This window comes from Ornithodoros turicata, chromosome 1 (assembly GCF_037126465.1).
Source record: "Ornithodoros turicata isolate Travis chromosome 1, ASM3712646v1, whole genome shotgun sequence".
NCBI classification, from domain to species: Eukaryota; Metazoa; Arthropoda; class Arachnida; order Ixodida; family Argasidae; genus Ornithodoros; species Ornithodoros turicata.
In genome coordinates this window covers 43,235,092-43,244,967 of record NC_088201.1, presented here as the reverse complement: position 1 = coordinate 43,244,967, position 9,876 = coordinate 43,235,092, and the positions used below count along the sequence as shown (strand labels likewise).

The 9,876-nt window shown below is 44.4% G+C and overlaps 1 long non-coding RNA gene across 1 annotated transcript; it reads left to right on the top strand.

The window, feature by feature from the left end:
- The first annotated feature begins 423 nt into the window (after window positions 1-423).
- On the top strand, window positions 424-9,593 carry LOC135398545 (uncharacterized). The gene is made up of 2 exons (XR_010424113.1): window positions 424-585; window positions 9,188-9,593. It is a non-coding gene; the product is annotated as an uncharacterized LOC135398545 (long non-coding RNA).
- The last annotated feature ends 283 nt before the right edge of the window (window positions 9,594-9,876 follow it).

The following is a 9,876-nucleotide window of genomic DNA, read 5'->3' as shown; positions in this document are numbered from 1 at the left end:
CGTGGGTACCAAAAAAAAAAAAAAAAAGATATCTGTGTAAACAGAGAAGCATACAGCGTTACTGCAGAGGCATGCTATTCCCATTTATGTTTATGCAAATTAATTTTAATAACTAAACAAATAGGTCGTAGCTACGACATCTCGCACGAAACGATTTTGCCACCGTACTGTTTCCGATTTCGCGACGTTGGGGGCAAACGCAGGGTATATCACAGCTTGGAACGAGATCACGGGTCCGTGATCGGTAGCCCTTCGGAAAGCTACTATAGGCACATAGGACGGAGATGATGTGTCTGTGCAACACCATCTAGATAGAGAAGGCTCCATAGCTCCGTGACGTCACCATATCTCGTCCGAGGGGAGTACAATATGGCGTTCTCTTGTTGTGGTTGTGTTCGACAGAGATGCTATTTGGAAGACGAATTCACCCGTTTTTGGATCTGAAACAACGGGCCAGCGTGCACTTTCGAAGAATTGGGTTTTACTGCAGCATTGGTGCTCATAACTTGCGAAATAATTGAGTAGACAGCGGAAAACCGAGCCACATACAGCTTATTTTACGAGTGTACGAAAGCACGAAGGAAGGTGAGTTGAACAGCTTTGCTACTCGTTTGGACTCGTGTAGCTTTTAATACTTTGTCCAGAACGATCTGTTAGCAACATATTTCGAAATACGTGCCAAAGTTGTACTTTGAGGCGTACGTTGATTCGTGATCGTGCAGCACGACCTCAAGGAACCTACACTGAGACAACTGTGTAGAAGTGGGTGAGGCGAACTACATGTCGTGCAAGTAGCAAATGTTTCTTCTGTATAACTGATCATTTAATTGTTTCATTACAGTTTATTAAATGTACCGCACGAGGCCCATCCCAGCCTATGGTCGGGCTTGCCATTGCGTCGCACGGATGGCATGTACGGTGACCGGCAGGGACCATCGTTCGGCGTCCCCAAAGCTATCGCATTTCATACGCGTTTGGCAGCGTGCCAAAGAGTACAGGGCCTTTTTTAATTGCGTATTGTTTCGTCGCGAGATGTAGCTTGAGGTTTGCCGGATTCATTCAACTGTTTCACAGTACTTCCCCGCAGATAACGCATTGTGGGTTGCCACTGATGCTTGTAAATCCCAAGTCCATGTAGGCAGGAGAGTAGCTTCGACGTTTCTCCGAAGTAGTTCCAACATTCCAAGTACTTGTAATACATTCGAAACACAGGACAAAAGCAAAAGCGTGGTGCGGAGAAAATGTCCGGTTGAGTTGCGGGTTCAGGCAACCGATGAAGACGATAGCTGCTGACTTTATTCTTTGCAATGACCATCAGCCGCGGCAACCTGGTCCTGCAACCTTGATGTCAATCCAGGGATGGGCAGTAATACCCATATTTTGTATTATAATACTAATACTTCCTCGAAATCGGTATTATAATACTAATACGTAATACTTTGATTCTGAGGTATTATAATACATAATACTAATACATCTGTGTATTACAGGAGTAATACTAGTAATACATTGATACGTAACTTGGGGAGAAAGAAAGGAATAGAAAATCAGAAATCTATATAATTTGCGCATTACTTATCGAGCCAGTCATTCTCCAATGACGTGTTATTTCAGATGCTTACATGTTTAGCATATTCTCAAAGGGTAGTCCTCTATAGGGCATGCCTTTTCCGAATATGATGAGATAGCGCTGGTCAATTCGATCACAGTGAACAGCTTACTCTCAGTGTGGAAGAGTCTTCATTTCGTCCACCCTGGACGATAAAATGTGGGCCGTTCAAAAGTGTGTAACTGTCCATAGTGGAACCCCGTACAGGGGTGCCTGAACTGGACGCACTCTTTCATACCACAAAGGGCTTGCAATGCGATGACTCATCTTTACGGACGCTGAAATGGAAGGAATTCGAGGAAGCCCCCAGTAACCTCTGGCACTGAGGTCACTCCCTTTGGGATAGTTTGAAGCAAAGGAATAATAGGGACCTTGTTGGTGTCCAGATGTTTGTGAGACACGAAAAATTACTCATAAAGTGCACTGGTGACACCTAGGAGGTCTTACATATGACCTCTGGGAAGGTATTACACCTTCAAAAGTATAATAATACATGTAATACTTCGATTCTGCGTATTATAATACAGATACAAATACATTTCAAAAATGAGTATTATAATACATAATACAAATACTCAAAAGTATTACAGTAATAGTATTATAATACAAAGTATTACTATTACTGCCCACCCCTGTGTCAATCCCAACGCCAACGATCAAATGGCCAGCACGGTCCGATAAGAAGGCTGTCCGAGTGCGAGCCTTTGGTAAGCGGTCAAGTTACGCTCGCAGGTGCTCAACAGTATTCTGAGAGAATTGAAAGCATGGCGGCTAGCTTTTGTGTCGTCTCGTCATTCCCCGGTGTCCCTCGAACTCAAACTTTATTCTGCACCATGGACAGTATCCTGTTCGCGGAACCTCAGGAGAAGGCTCGTGGAACCCCGGTTGAGAAACACTGGGTTAGGGTGAATAAACATAAGGATTCTTGATGTTACAGCAGGAAAACCGGATAGTTTTTCTGGTGTTCTCGGAGCACGCTGATGTCGACAAGGAGAGCAAGGTGTGGCACGTCTCCCTTGACATGCGCTGCGCCGACACCTCTTCCACCGTGATATCGAATGCTTGTGAATAATTCCCTTGAGGTAGAAGTGTCGTGCTAGCTCCGTATTGCCGTTCCTACTTGAAGCTATTACTCTTGCAATCACCGTCACATTACGTGCACCGCACGTATTTCCCAACCGCAAGCAGATTATAGTCCGTCTGTTTTGAAACGTCGAAGCGTGGGGATGTTAGCATCTGAAGCAATTCGCGCTTCGCCTTCAGGATTTCAGTCGTTTGTGAGGTATGTAATTGGTGTGTGAGGCATGCATTCGTGCGTGCCAGGCGTTCCCACTCTTCATGCTTTCACACCTGTTCGCAGGCATTATGAGCGCATATCCGGAGATAAAATGCAGATGAAACGGAGAGAGACCGTTAACAACTGCGTTTGTGCAAACGCATGTTGTATATTTCGACTCTTACCTCACACAGACATGCTGTTCCAAAACAGTATATTTTGAAACATCTCTAGCTGGTTAAGTTCGTGCGAAATGCCAGGGGGTGACCAAAGCCTTTGACTCGACGAGGCGGCGAAAATTCATTCAATTTCGCCGAAGGTGGATAGCGTTTCTACGCAAGAAAGGCAAACAGGACCAGAAGTTGCGAGTCCCCAAGTGGGCCAAACACAGCGGAACACGGTGGCCGAGGAGCCGATATGCTTGGAGAAATCTTTCGACGCCTCTGTTCGTTGTTCGAACATTGCGAATATACGTGCCCCGTGAGTTCTACGCTTTGTGCACTACGGCAGTGTGTGTAGATGATGAACGGTACGCTTTCAAAGACATGCAAGTGCTGGATAACGTTATTTGTTACTGTTATGTACTGTTTTGTGTGGTTTCTTGCTAGCGATCCTCTCCCGTGGACAGGATATACAGGCTGTCCCAGCTAAATGCGAACAGATTTTTAATATATATATATATCACTTTTTTCCAGATGGAGTCAGTTGCAATATAGTATATGCTGAAGGGCACTCCTTAAAGGAGCAGTCTAAGACCGAGAAGAAAAAAAAGTTTCTGATCGTGATGTAATGTCCGATCACTAAATAACGTTTTCACGCAAGAAATATGAGCGTAGCAGAAAAATATCGCGCGCAGCAGTCGACTGATTCTCAAGAGTGCGGAGAGCTCTCTCCTACTCCCGTGGAAGACACGTGAGAAATGACGGGCACCTCCGTCACGATGTGACGTTGTACGTTGCGTCCACTCCTAGGGCTCGCAAGTTACGTCGGCTGCGATCTGACACCGACAATGGACCTTTTCCATATTCGCGTCGCCCCTGGCGGCGGAATGTCGAACGTCGTGTCTTTCCCCCCAATAATGGTGACGCTTTACCAACTGGCACGTACGTTGCGTGGGAAAGTAGCAAGAAAAGATTGGAAGAAGAATGCGGAAAAAGTGAAAGCGCATTGTACTCATTACCAGACCCCAAACGTCCGCGTAACCTTGAAACCGATTATCTCCCCACAATGAACATGACAGTCGCCCGCAGGTGGGTCCATGGCGATGTTTTCCACTCAAAGATGGCGGACTCAAGGGCGTTGTTCTGCCGAGAGACGCATGCGCATCAGAAATGGCTACCTTTCTTTTTCTTTTTTTTTAACAGAACATGGCGTCGGAAACATTGGTCGTATGATCAGCCTGCTGCCAGTCGATTCTTTTCGGTTGCACGGTGAAGACACGCAGTGCAACGAAATCGGGAACTTGCGTGAGGATTCAGGTCAGCACTCCTCCAAAAGGGAATGGGGACGTGCAGGTGCAGTGCGAGGGGAAGTTGCGATCGTTGAACTAGTTCAATAAGTTGCAAACAGAAAGAACGCACTTTGTTTGTCTTGTTTTCCAGAAACGAATACGAGGTGAGTCGCGTCATGTTGCATCGCTTCGCGAACAGCACGAACCGCCACCCTGCGTATCGCCTCATGTGAGACGCTGGCACTTTTCGTTAGTTGGAGACGTGTATAATAAACAAAAACAATGACTATACGACACACGATCGCGTTACCATTATGAGCGTAATGTTTTATTGTTCGTTTGCACCTCTGTTTTATGCCTCAAACCAACAGAACATAATGAACTGTTGTCAACAACGAGCATGCCGTGTCCGAAGCAGACGAATTTTCCGTAGCGAATGAGAGCACGTTTAACGTTTGACGTCACAGTCAATGGGGAGTGGCTTGTGGCTGGAGCGCGCTAGCCTCCCGCCACGGAAGCGATTTTATAACTCGAATTGCGCTGTAACAAAACATTGTTCAGCCGAAATATTTTACGAGAATGATTTTTACACACTGCTTGGCAAATTAAAAACGGTTTTCAGCCATTCAAATTCCCTATCCATGCTCCTTTAAGAGGGCACCAGTAAACTCCTAAGGCAATGCCCTAATTAACTTTCTATAATTAACTTTTTTTAATTATAAAAGCTACGAAGTTGTCCCAAAGAGAACATCTGGTCCCTTCGGTCACCTGATACCGTAGCCGTTCTCAGAACAAAAATTCGTTCGATAGATCGTCTCCGCAAAAAATTCATGAAGAAACACAATTTTTTTCTTTATTTTGCTCATTGCGCATCTTTGGAGACGCGTCTTTCCTTCACCCCCAATGTGAGAGGGCGAAAGAGCACACTATCGCCTGTTGCGTCCTGGAAAAAGATTAAAAGAAAACAGAAAATGCAACCCAAGATCAGGGCAGCTGCGATTGCATCACCCGATACATTTGTTTTTGTTTTGTTTCCGCAAGTTAAAGCTCATCCTCGACGCATGAGGCGGCACTGTGCTCCTTCCCCCTATCACATTGGGAGTGAAGGGAAGACGCGTCTCTGGAGATGCGCAATGAACAAAATAAAGAAAAAATGGTGTTCCTTCACGAATTTTTTGCGGACGATCTATCGAACGGATTTTTGTTCTGAAAACGGCTACGTTATCAGGTGACCGAAGGGACCAGATGTTCTCATTGGGACAACTTCATAGCTTTTATAATTAAAAAATTAATTATTGAAAGTTAATTAGGACATTGCCTCAGGAGATTGCTGGTGCCCTGTTAAGGAGTGCTCTTCAGCATATGCTGTATTGCAACTGACTTGATCTCGAAAAATGTGATATATATATATAGCTTTTATAGGTTTGAACTTCAAAGTTCAAACCATCCGCGAAAATGTCACCCTTAGCGATGCGCACAAGTCGGAATTGCTGCAATTTACAACAGACAAAGAGATCGAAGTACGTAATACCAAACGTAAAAAACTCGCTAGGGACCAGATAGACCCAGGCCTTCTGTGTGAATGTGATATCCAACTTAAATCAAGCAGTACTGTAAATACTCCCTCATTAAATTCCCAAAGTGAAGCCCAAGATAGCACTCGTGATAATCAAAATTCCTCATTTCACACCATCACCACCAGCACTGCATCACAGAGCGTCGTTAATTTGTCGTCTCATCACTCACTCACAGACTCCGAAGTCTCGCTGCTTAGCCGGGGCCTTTCATTCTGCCCTAACAATAATAAGGCAAACGAATATCAACTTCATCTCGATTTAGACAACTTCGCTCGACGAATGCGCCTTAAAGAGTACTTTTATGATAAACAGGATCAAACCCCCAATCATTTTAGGCCACCGTCCGATTTCACACCGGAACCTAATCGCCAGAAAGCCCTAGATATCTACATAAAGGCAGTGCAGAAAGATATTATAACAGCATACAATTCTTCTTCTCGCAAACCTAAACCGAATCTTACCCCAGCGGAGCATCGTAGTCTTTCCGATCTCAAACAATCGAAGGACATAATAATCAAAAGAGCAGATAAAGGTGGTGCAATTGTTGTAATGGATATGCAAAATTACATCGATGAGGGACTCCGACAATTGGCTTGTGCTACTTTTTACAAGCCACTGGACGGTGATCGTACGGAACAAATTGTTACTGACATAACCAAAAATTTAAAGACACTAAACGCAACAAAGAAAATCGATTCGGCATTATATGATTACCTTCTCCCACGTAACGCAAAACCAGGGAGGTTCTACATGCTCCCGAAAATTCACAAACCGGGAAATCCCGGACGCCCAATCGTTTCTTGTAATGGAACAGCCACAGAAAATCTCTCTAGCTTTGTAGACTATCTCCTTAAAGACATACCCCCACAACTCCCTTCGTATATTAAGGACACTAATCACTTCCTCCAAGTACTAAACCAATGTCAGCCACCTGCTTCTAGTCTCCTAGTTACGCTACAGACGTGTCATCCTTATACACCAATATCCCACACGAAGATGGGATCACCGCAGCAGAAACGGCTTTTTCAAAGTACTCCGATTCCCCTTGTGATTCGACTGTTCTATCTGCTCTACTGAAACTGATACTGAGGAACAATAACTTCGAATTTAATGGCAGACAATATCTACAAATCAGCGGCACAGCTATGGGCACTAAGATGGCACCCAGTTACGCAAATATATTCATGGGCAGTTTGGAAGAAAATTTCTTGAGCCAGTGCGAGCTAAAACCTACTCTCTACAAACGTTACCTGGACGACATATTTATGATCTGGCCACACTCGGAAGACAGCCTGTTAGATTTTATACGCACCTTCAACAACTTCCACCCCTCCATTAACTTCACTCATTCTTATTCAACCACCATTGTTAACTTCCTAGAGGTTCAGGTTAAATTCACTAATGGTGGTTTAACAACTGATCTGTTCCGTAAGCCCCCCCCCCCCCAACCGATTCTCAACAATACTTATCATTTCAAAGCTGCCATCCGCGGCACACGAAACTGGCCATCCCCTATAGTCAAGCCCTTAGATACAGGAAAATATGCTCAAATGATGGCGATGTGGAAAAAAATTTAGAACAGCTGCAACAAACTTTCGTTGATCGTCAACATCCACTGAACCTGGTGCAAGATGCTCTCAACAGGGCTCGCAAAGTAGATCGCATTAGCTTGTTCGAAAAAAAGAAAAATAACTCGAAAACCAATTCGGTAAACTTAACTGTAACATTCACCGGAAATATCCCAAACATTAACAGCATACTTAATCGCCACCATAGTATCCTCCTCCAGTCCGAACGCACTAAGGAAATTTTTCCCGAACCACCACGAGCATAGGTGGGGAAGTTACTTTTATTTTGTAGTGCACTACCGTTACTCACTACTTTTTCAAAAGGTAACGCGTTACGTTATTCGTTACTGTTGCGGTAGTAGGTAACGCGTTACTAACGCCGTTACTTCTGATCAGTAATGCCGTTACTTTTGCACTACTTCATGAGGTTTTGCTTATAATATGTACCATTTTTGGTTGAGTCACATAAGTGCATTCCGCAAATTAATACAAGCAATGTTGGGCACAAACAAGGGTCACGCATGAACATAACTTACATGTGCGATTTATTGCAACGCAGAAGTAGTTGATGTTCAAAATTTTCATCTGTGAGCTTCGCCCATTGGGCTGAGAGGACGCCTAATGACCAGTGAGTTCCCCTTGTCAAGGTTGATAAAGAGGTGACCTTTTATCTCACACAGTACAAATCCAAACAGCCAATCCCTTGGTACTTTGTTACTTGTTCAGGTAGAGGCTATTTTTCTGCCACTTTTGCCCCCCCCCCCCCATTCGTCCGAAAAATACCAGAGGGAGTGAAAAACAGAGGTGGTAAACAAAGGTGACATCTCAACCAGGGTAGGTCAATAACCCTTCTTTTGCGTTCTTCGTGGGTGTCGATGTGACCTTCTTCTCATTGTTGAAGATGAATAGCAAAAATCGGGGATTTTCCCGGATTCTGCAGGCACGGTCCTCGCTCAAGCATTCAGGTTTAGACGATGAAGCAATGTTCCCGAACACGCAGTAACGCATAACGCCGTTACGCGTTAGTTATTAAAAATGTAATGACGTTACGTTACTCATTACTTTTCTCCCAAATGTAATGCGTTACCATATTTCACTACTCGAATGTAACGCGTTACCGGTAACGCACTACTTTGTAACGCGTTACTCCCCACCTATGCACCACGTGTCGCTTACAGACGTACACGTAATCTGCAGGATAACTTGGTCCGCTCTAAAGTAAACAGTACGATAAACCCTTCGATTGGTTGTCACCCATGTAATGGCCGACGTTGTCAGATTTGCAAACTAATGCAGACCACGCAGGAAGTCAAAAGTACAAACTCTAATTTTACCGCCAAGATCATTGCGGACCTAGATTGCAATTCCTCGAACGTCATCTATGCAATCCAATGTAACGCATGTCAAGCACAATATGTGGGTCAGACAAAAACTTCTTTCAGAGTCAGATTCAACAACCACCGATCGGATGTCACCAAAAAACCTAATCTTCCGGTTTCCCGCCATTGCAAGCAGCCAGGACATTCTATTAACGATGTATCAATCTTTATTCTTCAGCCAAACTTCAGCTCTGACCGCTCCCGAGAGCAGCGCGAATCCTACCTAATCTACAAATTCCAATCGACCATTAACGAAGACCCCGGCATGCTATCAACAATTAGAAGTCTAACCTCGTAGATAAGGCACTTTTTTCCAATTCCTTTTCAGCTGGATGGGTGGCCCAACCTGGACAAAGTCACTCCCCCAAGGACGATGCCATCACACTTGAACCTCACAAGTCAACATTCTCGAACGTGACCCATTGACGACCGCCAGCAAAGTTTGAAGCAGCACTCACCCTGCCCGGAATTTTCCCGAAAGCGGACAGTGACCTACGGCGAATAACATCACCACCCGGACTTGACCTTCTGGAATATTCCCGAATCTGACTCACTGACAAACGCCTGTGGCGTGCCCGTACCGATTATGACGTCATGTAGCAAACCTATTTAAGAAATGTGTAATCAGCTACGCATCTTTAGTCCTGACGAAGACAGTGCCACTGTCGAAACGTCGACAACCCTTTTAGCATTCCAAGTATCTTAAATGTAAATAAATTATCCCTTTTTTCTTACTTCCCGTACCTTCGTAGTCTGTGTTTCAATTTTCATTTCAGCTACATATATTCGCGGTCCTCCGAACCCCATTCACCAAGTATATATATATATATATATATATTAAAAAAGAAATCTGTTCGCATTTAGCTGGGACACCCTGTATAGGCCTCTATATAGGCTTAGTGTGTGCATGCCTGGCGATGCATGGTACATGACATGGCATTTGAGTGAGACATACCGTAAAATCAAGCTGGTGGATTTTTGCAAAACTTACGGACTGCTGCGGTACGGTACATATCC